This window comes from Cherax quadricarinatus, chromosome 61 (assembly GCF_038502225.1).
Source record: "Cherax quadricarinatus isolate ZL_2023a chromosome 61, ASM3850222v1, whole genome shotgun sequence".
Lineage (NCBI taxonomy): Eukaryota > Metazoa > Arthropoda > Malacostraca > Decapoda > Parastacidae > Cherax > Cherax quadricarinatus.
Window position 1 is genome coordinate 16,602,377 of NC_091352.1, and position 11,373 is coordinate 16,613,749.

An 11,373-nucleotide genomic window follows, 5' to 3' on the forward strand; every position below is an offset into this window, starting at 1 on the left:
ATACATATTATATCAGGTGATGCTACATGGTTTTGATAAGTTTAGTACAGACTTATTACACTATTGAATTACTTAATAAAGATTACAGTATTACAATGTAACAATTTAAAACAATTTACAATATGATGTATTACAGTTTAGTACTGTTAAAACAATGAAATATGGTATTACAATGGAACAATTTACATTATGATGTACTGTATTACAATCTACTACTATTTAAAACAATGAAAAAAAACAGACATCCTAATTTTGAAGTAGTAAGTGGTTGAGCATTCATCAGCACAATATGAATAGCTTTTGAGAAACTGGTAGTGATTAGGTACGGTTTGTCTGGTTAGTTTTGGGTGATGAGGTGATTTCTTATTAGGGCCTTAAACTGATTTGCAGACAGGTGTCCTTTAGTTTGTTCTGGCAATGAATTCCAGATTTTTGGGCCTTTTACGTGCATAACATTTCTGCATAGGGAGAGATGAACACGGGGGATATCAATGAGTGATCTGTGTCTCGTATTATGGTTGTGTGTTCTGTTATGGTTATCAAGGGGGAGTTTGAGAGGAGGGTTTACAGTAGAGTATAGTGTTCTGTGTATGTAGTAGGCACAATAATAAGTGTGGATGTTTTGTATATTTAGCAAGTTAAGACTCTTGAAAAGAGGTGGAGGGTGTTGTCGAATGCAGGAGTTAGTAATCAATCACACTGCAGCTTTTTTCTGGGTTATTAAAGGCTTAAGGTAATTTGCTGTGGTTGAGCCCCATGCACAAATACCATAGGTGAGGTAAGGGTAAATGAGAGAGTGGTACAAAGCTAGAAGAGCTGATTGGGGTACACAGTACTGTATCTCTGAAAGGATGCCTACTGTTTTGGAGACTTTCTTGGAAATTTGCTGTATTTGGGTCTGAAATTTGAGACTGCAGTCAATGTGGAGACCTAGAAATTTGCCATCTGTCTTTCTCGAGATAGGTGAACTATTTATCAATATGTTTAGCTGTACATTTGAAACTCTGTTTCCAAAAAGCATGAAGTAGGTTTTCTCTATAGTGAGAGTAAGTTTGTTGGTAATCATCCAAGTAGATATTTTTAGTAGTTCAGCATTTACTGTGTCTGTTAGTATGGTTGGGTTTGGGTGAGAAAAGACATAAGTTGTGTCATCTGCAAATAAAATGAGTTCAAGGAGATGAGATGCATTTGGTAGATCATTGATGTAAATGAGAAAGAGAAGTGTGCCAAGAATGCTCCCCTGTGGGACTTCAACAAGAACAGGTTGTGTAATGGAACTGGCTCCATTTGTGTATACATACTGGGTTCTATTATTAAGATAAGATTTTAGGTAATCGAGAGAGTGTCCTCGACCCTGTAATGTTTGAGTTTTTGGTGCAAAAGGTAATGGTCAACTGTATCAAAAGTTTTTCGCAAGTCTATGAAAAGTCCCAGGGAAAATTCATTTTTCTTGAGTGCAGAGTATATTAGTTCAAGCATATGTATAACAGCATCATTAGTACTTTTTTTTGGGTCTGAACCCAAACTGACAAGGGTTAAGTATGCTGTGAGATACGAAGCAGGCGTAGACTTGTTTGTGTATTAATTTTTCGAAGCTTTTAGATAGTAGGGACAGGCTTGATATAGGCCTATAATTGTTCAATTCAGTTGGATCACCTCCTTTGAGGATTGGGGTGACTCTTGCTGTCTTGAGTAAGATAAGATAAGATAAGATTTCGTTCAGATTTTTAACCCCGGAGGGTTAGCCACCCAGGATAACCCAAGAAAGTCAGTGCGTCATCAAGGACTGTCTAACTTATTTCCATTGGGGTCCTTAATCTTCTCCCCCAGGATGCGACCCACACCAGTCGACTAACACCCAGGTACCTATTTGCTGCTAGGTGAACAGGACAACAGGTGTAAGGAAACGTGTCGAATGTTTCCACCCGCCAGGAATCGAACCTGGGCCCTCCGTGTGTGAAGCGGGAGCTTTAGCCACCAGGCCACCGGGAAGGTGGAAGATTCAGTGGATTTGTTAAAGAGAGTTGCAATAATTGGTGACAACACATGAGAAGCTTTTTCATACATGATTGGTGGTAAGTTATTTAGGTCCCCTGTCTTGTTCTTTAGTGTTCTGATGATAAGCAAGATTTCAGTAGGGTTTGTTGGGGATAAAAATAGAGTATTAGGGTAGTTGCCAGTGAGGTAGTCTTTTGGTTGAATGTTTGAGCTTGGGATTTTACTTGCTAGTTTTGTTCCTACGGTAGAGAAAAAGACATTAAGTTTGTTGGCAGTATTGGTTGGCTGTAGGAGAGGTTCGTCTGGTTTAGTTAAATTAATAATTTTCTTTTGTGACAGCTTTTTTGATCCTAAAATTTCAGATAAGGTTTTCCAGGTCTTTTTCATATCAACTTTTATGTCATGAAATCTGTTTTCACAATACAGTTTTTTGGACCTCCTTATTAGATTGGTTAGCATTGACGAGTAACGTTTTGTGAGATCCTTTGTTATTAGACCCATTCTGTACTGTTTTTCATATAGATGTAGATGTTTTTATTAGCAAATTTGAGGATGCTGTTTGTAAGCCAGGGGCTGTTTAGTCTCTTTGCTTTAATCTGCTTTGTTATTATTGGGCAATGCATGTTATAGAGGTTTTGGGTTAATATGTAAAAAAATATTAACACATTCATCAGTATCGAAGCTGTCTGCTAGCTCGTTTTGCCAGTCAATGTCAGTAAATGCTGAAATCAAGTTATTAATAGATGACTCGTCATGTAGTCAGAATATGATCTTAGTTGTGTCCTGGGGCACTTTACACAAGTTGGTTATGAGAAAGAAGGGATAGTGGTCAGTGGTGTTACCTGTGATTATGCTTACTTTTAATGGGGGTATAGTGTTTGTCTAGATATGGTCTAGTAATGAGGCATTTGTGTCAATGATTCTTGTAGGTTTTGTTATTGTTGGTAGAAGTAAGCAACTGTTCATCGTGTTTGTGAATTCAGTTACTTGTGGGTCATGGTCATGGATGAGATTTATGTTGAAGTCCCCTGTAAGTATTAGGTGGTGTTTGTTCATTTCAGCGCTAGTATTATGTTTCTTAGTTTTTCACTAAAAAAGTAAATATTGAAGTGAGGAACTCTATAAATTGCTCCGACTGTTAGAGGTTTTGTAAGGTCTTTGGATATAAATTTAGCAAAGCTATATTCACCATGTTCATCCCTTGTGCAAGTAGACTTCATACATTCTAGTTCATCAGAGTGGTATATAGCTGCTCCACCTTCGACAGAACTGAAGGAGCATTGGTACTCTTCAGCTGAACTGAAGGGGCCCCTGGCACCCTTCTTTTGTTGAACTGAATTGGCACTGGCACCCTCCATTTGGACAAATGGAACAATGGAGCTGACAGAATAGGACTCAAAGTGGATGAAGTTGCTGATGTGTAAATTGCACCCAGACCATTAACTTCGCACCAGTGTAATTCCGTAAGTTTTCCATAAAATTTTGTACTTTTAGTGTCATTACCTTCAGAAAACAAATTCTTCACCATTTCAGAGGAAAAAAATTATTTTTTGTTTTATGTGGGCACTGGGAGCAATATTAATTTTGCAGTCTGGAGAGTGAAAGGGTTAAGATATCCTGGTTTACCCAATACATAAAGACCCAACTGGTATAAATAACTATAGGCCATTGTTATGTAAAAATCTTCAAAAAACTTATTCATTCTAGTGTCCCATTATATACTCAACTCCTGCCAGTTTGGTTTCTGGCCAGGAAAAAGTACAAAAGATACAACTACAAAAATGCTTGACAATTTATACAGTTCTCAAAAACAGTGAATATAAAATGAGCCTCTTCATAAAAGATAAGAGAGATATTTTGTTCGAATTTTTAACCCTGGAGGGTTAGACACACAGGATAACCCAAGGAAGGCAGTTCATAATCGAGGGACTGTCAAGATAAGATTTCGTTCAGATTTTTAACCCTGGAGGGTTAGCCACCCAGGATAACCCAAGAAAGTCAGTGCTTCATCAAGGGCTGTCTAACTTATTTCCATTGGGGTCCTCAACCTTGTCCCCCAGGATGTGACCCACACCAGTCGACTAACACCCAGGTACCTATTTGCTGCTAGGTGAACAGGACAACAGGTGTAAGGAAACGTGTCAAAATGTTTCCACCCACCAGGAGTCAAACCCGGGCCCTCTGTGTGTGAAGCGGGAGCTGTAGCCACTAGGCCACCGGGCCTGGAGTCTTCAATCTTGTCCCTTAGGATGTGATCCACACCAGCTGAGTAACACTCAGGTACCCACCTACTCGATATGTGAATGGGACAACAGGTGTAAGGAAACACCCAAACACCCTTGTGAGGATCAGACATCAGATACTCAGCTTGTTAAACGAGAGCGCTGCCTACCAGGCCATGGGGCTTAGGAAAGCTTTTGATAGTCTACAGCATCCTCCATCTTAAACTAGAACATTATGATACATAAAGTCCTACCATAACAGCAGACACCAGTGTCTCCATCAAAGGCATAACCTCGTCAACATAGGGGTGCAATGTTCTCAGCCCCCTTGTTTTTCTCGTTTACATCAATGACTTTTCCTATACATCTTGAGTACTTTAACTTGTTCTGTTTGTGTATGACACCTTTTGTCATCTCCCATTAAAATCTAACTTTTCCCAATAACACCATAGTCTACACTATGGAGTAAAACTCTTCTCCAGGCTGAGGTATTGACCACCTCAAAACTGTCTTCAACAGTGATGGATTAATTACATCGTCTTTACATCTCTACTGTTTCTGCTGCCTCCTCAAACAAACTTTATTTCTTAGTGCAGTATACAAAATGTAGCTTACGCGTAATAAGAGTATATTATTCAGCACAAAAGAAAGCCACTAGCATGCATGTGTATGCCTACTGTGTAGGCGAAACGTTTCGGAGTAAAGATACCTAACTGTTACACGTGTGAAACTTGAACATTAAAATGGTATAAAATACCGACAGGTTGTTAGGTAAGACACATATGCAACAGTTAGGTATCTTTATTGTGAAACGTTTCGCCTACACAGTAGGCTTCTTCAGTCAAGTACAGAAAAGTTGATAGAAGCAGAAGATACTTGAAGACGATGTAATCAGTCCATCACCCTTAAAGTTTTGAGGTGGTCAGTCCCTCAGTCTGGAGAAGAGCATTGTTCCATAGTATGAAACAATATTGTTTCATACTATGGAACAATGCTCTTCTCCAGACTGAGGGACTGACCACCTCAAAACTTTAAGGGTGATGGACTGATTACATCGTCTTCAAGTATCTTCTGCTTCTATCAACTTTTCTGTACTTGACTGAAGAAGCCTACTGTGTAGGCGAAACGTTTCACAATAAAGATACCTAACTGTTGCATATGTGTCTTACCTAACAACGTGTGAAACTTATCATACCATGAATGTATAAAATATACCTGGAGAAAGATGAAGCCGCACGTGAGATAATTCTTTTTCTTGTTGGAGTTCATAGGGCCACAGACAACTCGTGAATTTCTTGTTGTTGGGTTTATAAGAGCTTCTGACTGCTTACGCTTATCGAATCCTGTTTCCCGATGTACGGAGAAGAGATGTTGCCCTTTACCAGATACAAACATGTAAATAGTTCATTATCACTGTGATTGTGACCAGAACTATCTGGAGTTCATTACCTTTGTATCTTGTACATAATGGGTCACTGGACGCTCTCAGCTCACACACTGAAGCCCGTGGTTCGATCCCCGGTATGGGTGATAATCGACGTGTTACCTTAATAATAATAATAATAATAATAATAATAATAATAATAATAATAATAATAATAATAATAATCATAAAAATAATATCTTTATTTACTACAAGTACATGTACAAGGTATACAGTCCTAGCTGACAACAATGACATACTACTATATAGAAACTCCCTTGTTATGCTCTGCATTTCGGGCAAATTAGGTCAGTGTCCCGGGATGCGACCCACACCAGTCGACTAACACCCAGGTACCCATTTTACTGATGGGGAACATAGACAACAGGTGGAAAGAAACACGTCCAATGTTTCTACTCTGGCTGGGAATCGAACCCAAACCCTCGCCGTGTGAAGCGAGAGCGTTAGCCACCAGGCCACCAGAGCCACCAAGATAAGATATCTTTTGTCCTTGTTCACCTAGCAGCAAGTAGGTACCTGGGTGTTAGCAGACTGGTGTGAGTTGCATCCTGGGACAAAATTAACCTAAGTTGCCCAAAAAGCTCTGCATAACCAAGGGCTTTCTTTCTATGTAGTATGTCACTGATGTCAGCTAGGTCTGTATAAATTGTATCACGTACTAGAAATATTATTGTTGTTGTTGTTGTTGTTGTTGTTGTTGTTGTTGTTGTTGTTGTTGTTGTTGTTGTTGTTGTTGTTGTTGTTGTTGTTGTTGTTGTTGTTGTTGTTGTTGTTGTTGTTGTTGTTGTTGTTGTTGTTGTTGTTGTTGTTGTTGTTGTTGTTGTTGTTGTTGTTGTTGTTGTTGTTGTTGTTGTTGTTGTTGTTGTTAAATTCAGTAGCCGCCTTCCCCAAAAAAAACCGTTAAAGAAATATACACTGAGTAGAAAAAATCCTGTGGTACTTCAACAATTAGGTTACTAGCACCCCAGGCCTTTTGTACGTGACGCAAAAACTAAGCGTATATATAAGTAAACGCTTGTATTAATGCCGACGGGGATCCAGCTCCAAAAGCTGTTTGCAACCACCACCACTACTAGTGGTGGTTACGTCGTCCTAAGTTTCAATTTCTTAAGTGTGGATTATTTGTGCAGAAGAAAAAGAAAATCCGCACTGCGGAACCAGGAGGGGAAAAAAAACTATCTACCCCTATCACCAAGGTATAAGTCCCCCCCCCCCCAAAAAAAAAAAAAAATCCCAGACCTCGCTGCGTTAGGATAAGATTTGTTCCGATTTTTAAGCTGGAGTGTTAGCCACACAGAATAATCCACAACAGTCAACCAGGTAGTCAGGCTTCCAACACCTTTTATTATACAGCAGTAAAAGAGTGGAACGGATTACCTGCCTGTCGTAACATGAGCCAGTTCAGGAAGAGAACTAAAAGGTACCTAATTGTGGAAAATACTGTACAGTGGACCCCCGGTTAACGATTTTAATCCGTGCAAGAGGGATAATTGTTATGCGAAATAATCGTTATGCGAATGAATTTTCCCCATAAGAAATAATGGAAATAAAATTAATCCGTGCAAGACGCCCAAAAGTATGAAAAAAAAAATTTTTTACCACATGAAATGTTAATTTTAATACACACAAACTGAAAAAGGCATGCACAATTACATGACACTTACTTTTATTGAAGATCTGGTGATGATTGATGGGATGGGAGGAGGGGAGAGCATTATCTTCTTACTGTTTAGAAGGGGAATCCCCTTCCATTACGACTTGAGGTAGCAAGTCCTTTTCCGGGGTTACTTCCCTTCTTCTTTTAATGCCACTAGGACCAGCTTGAGAGTCACTGGACCTCTGTCGCACAACAAATCTGTCCATAGAGCTCTGTACCTCCCGTTCCTTTACGATTTGTCTAAAATGGGCCACAACATTGTCATTGAAATAGTCACCAGCACGGCTTGCAACAGCTGTGTCAGGGTGATTTTCATCTATAAAGGTTTGCAGTTCAACCCACTGTGCACACATTTCCTTAATCTTTGAAGTAGGCACAATGGATTCCACAACTGGCATAGGCTTCTCAGGGTTAGCCCCAAACCCTTCAAAATCTTTCTTAATTTCCATACTAATTCTCACCCTTTTTACCACAGGGTTGGCACTAGAAGCTTTCTTGGGGCCCATGGTCACTTATTTTCCAGAAACAGCACCGAAAACACTGTAATAATACGAAATATTCCGAGTGTATGCTTGGATGTTACCGCGGAGGCTGGCTGGTAAACAATGGGACGGGCGGCACATGTGAGGGCACATTGGACGCGTCTCGGACGAAAATCGGTGAGCGGGTTTTTAATCGGTATGCGCGGCAAAAATTTTGCGATAAAAGTAAGCGGTATGCGGAAAAATCGCTATGTGATGCCATCGTTATGCGGGGGTCCACTGTATATATTTTGCAGAAATACAGTAGTTATATGTAAATAGATGGCCTGGAGTTTACCTGGAGAGAGTTCCGGGGGTCAACGCCCCCGCGGCCCTGTCTGTGACCAGGCCTCCTGGTGGATCAGAGCCTGATCAACCAGGCTGTTGCTGCTGGCTGCACGCAAACCAACGTACGAGCCACAGCCCGGCTGGTCAGGAACCGACTTTAGGTGCTTGTCCAGTGCCAGCTTGAAGACTGCCAGGGGTCTGTTGGTAATCCCCTTATGTATGCTGGGAGGCAGTTGAACAGTCTCGGGCCCGTGACACTTATTGTATGGTCTCTTAACGTGCTAGTGACACCCCTGCTTTTCATTGGGGGGATGTTGCATCGTCTGCCAAGTCTTTTGCTTTCGTAGTGAGAGATTTTCGTGTGCACGTTCAGTACTAGTCCCTCTAGGATTTTCCAGGTGTATATAATCATGTATCTCTCCCGCCTGCGTTCCAGGGAATACAGTTTTAGGAACCTCAAGTGCTCCCAGTAATTGAGGTGTTTTATCTCCGTTATGCACGCCGTGAAGGTTCTCTGTACATTTTCTAGGTCAGCAATTTCACCTGCCTTGAAAGGTGCTGTTAGTGTGCAGCAATATTCCAGCCTAGATAGAACAAGTGACCTGAAGAGTGTCATCATGGGCTTGGCCTCCCTGGTTTTGAAGGTTCTCATTATCCATCCTGTCATTTTTCTAGCAGATGCGATTGATACAATGTTATGGTCCTTGAAGGTGAGATCCTCCGACATGATCACTCCCGGGTCTTTGACGTTGGTGTTTCGCTCTATTTTGTGGCCAGAATTTGTTTTGTACTCTGATGAAGATTTAATTTCCTCGTGTTTACCATATCTGAGTAATTGAAATTTCTCATCGTTGAACTTCATATTGTTTTCTGCAGCCCACTGAAAGATTTGGTTAATGTCCGCCTGGAGCCTTGCAGTGTCTGCAATGGAAGACACTGTCATGCAGATTCGGGTGTCATCTGCAAAGGAAGACACGGTGCTGTGGCTGACATCCTTGTCTATGTCGGATATGAGGATGAGGAACAAGATGGGAGCGAGTACTGTGCCTTGGGAACAGAGCTTTTCACCGTAGCTGCCTCGGACTTTACTCTGTTGACGACTACTCTCTGTGTTCTGTTAGTGAGGAAATTATAGATCCATCGACCGACTTTTCCTGTTATTCCTTTAGCACGCATTTTGTGCGCTATTACGCCATGGTCACACTTGTCGAAGGCTTTTGCAAAGTCTGTATATATTACATCTGCATTCTTTTTGTCTTCTAGTGCATTTAGGACCTTGTCGTGATCCAATAGTTGAGACAGACAGGAGCGACCTGTTCTAAACCCATGTTGCCCTGGGTTGTGTAACTGATGGGTTTCTAGATGGGTGGTGATCTTGCTTCTTAGGACCCTTTCAAAGATTTTTATGATATGGGATGTTAGTGCTATTGGTCTGTAGTTCTTTGCTGTTGCTTTACTGCCCCCTTTGTGGAGTGGGGCTATGTCTGTTGTTTTTAGTAACTGTGGGACGACCCCCGTGTCCATGCTCCTTCTCCATAGAATGGAAAAGGCTCGTGATATGGGCTTCTTGCAGTTCTTGATGAACACGGGGTTCCATGAGTCTGGCCCTGGGGCAGAGTGCATAGGCATGTCATTTATCGCCTGTTCGAAGTCATTTGGCGTCAGGATAACATCGGATAGGCTTGTGTTAACCAAATTTTGTGGCTCTCTCATAAAAAATTCATTTTGATCTTCGACTCTCAGTCTGGTTAGCGGCTTGCTAAAAACTGAGTCATATTGGGACTTGAGTAGCTCACTCATTTCCTTGCTGTCATCTGTGTAGGACCCATTTTGTTTAAGTAGGGGCCCAATACTGGACGTTGTTCTCGATTTTGATTTGGCATAGGAGAAGAAATACTTTGGGTTTCTTTCGATTTCATTTATGGCTTTTAGTTCTTCCCGCGATTCCTGACTCCTAAAGGATTCTTTTAGCTTAAGTTCGATGCTTGCTATTTCTCTGACCAGTGTCTCCCTACGCATTTCAGATATATTGACCTCTTTTAGCCGCTCTGTTATTCTTTTCCGTCGCCTGTAAAGGGAGCGCCTGTCTCTTTCTATTTTACATCTACTCCTCCTTTTTCTTAGAGGAATAAGCCTTGTGCATACATCGAGTGCCACCGAGTTAATCTGTTCTAGGCATAAGTTTGGGTCTGTGTTGCTTAGTATATCTTCCCAGCTTATATCGGTTAGGACTTGGTTTACTTGGTCCCACTTTATGTTTTTGTTATTGAAGTTGAATTTGGTGAATGCTCCCTCGTGACTAGTCTCATTATGTCGGTCTGGGGCTTCACGCATACATGTCTGAACCTCAATTATGTTGTGATTTGAGTATATTGTTTTTGATATGGTGACATTTCTTATCAGATCATCATTGTTAGTGAAGATGAGGTCTAGTGTATTCTCCAGTCTAGTAGGCTCTATTATTTGCTGGTTTAAATTGAATTTTGTGCAGAGATTTAAAAGCTCGTGTGAGTGTGAGTTTTCATCAGAGCTGCCTCCTGGTGTTATTACTGCAACAATATTATTTGCTATATTCCTCCATTTTAGGTGCCTTAAGTTGAAATCCCCCAGGAGCAAGATGTTGGGTGCAGGAGCTGGAAGATTTTCCAGACAGTGGTCAATTTTTAACAGCTGTTCCTGGAATTTCTGGGATGTTGCATCCGGAGGCTTGTAGACTACCACAATGACTAGGTTTTGGTTCTCGACCTTTACTGCTAAAACTTCCACTACATCATTTGAGGCATTAAGCAGTTCTTTGCAAACAAGTGACTCTGCAATGTACAGGCCAACCCCCCCCCCTTTTGCCTGTTCACTCTGTCACATCTGTATAGGTTGTAACCTGGGATCCATATTTCGTTGTCCAAGTGATCCTTTATGTGGGTCTCAGTGAAAGCCGCGAACATTGCCTTTGCCTCTGCAAGCAGTCCACGGATGAAAGGTATTTTGTTGTTTGTTGCTGGCTTTAGACCCTATATATTTGCAAAGAAGAATGTTATCGGACTGGTGGTATTGTTGGTACTGGGGGGGGATTTTTTTTCCGGCATTAGTATCTGTATCTGTTGGTTTGTCTGTGGAAAATACTGTATATATTTTCCGGAAATACGGTAATTTATAGGTAAATAGATGGCCATACTGTATTTAATAATATTTATGTCATAGAAAGCCTGCGTCTGCACAGGAGGGTCGCCATTTTGGTTTTTGAAT

The 11,373-nt window shown here is 40.9% G+C and overlaps 1 protein-coding gene across 1 annotated transcript in view; it reads right to left on the reverse strand.

Moving 5' to 3' along the window:
• Positions 1–5,607, reverse strand: part of LOC128699487 (ESF1 homolog) — a 64,248-nt gene extending 58,641 nt beyond the window's left edge. The window contains exon 1 of the mRNA XM_070098259.1: positions 5,436–5,607. The gene's annotated coding sequence lies outside the window, so the exon portion shown is untranslated. The remainder of the gene's footprint in view (positions 1–5,435) is intronic.
• Between the last annotated feature and the right edge of the window lie 5,766 nt (positions 5,608–11,373).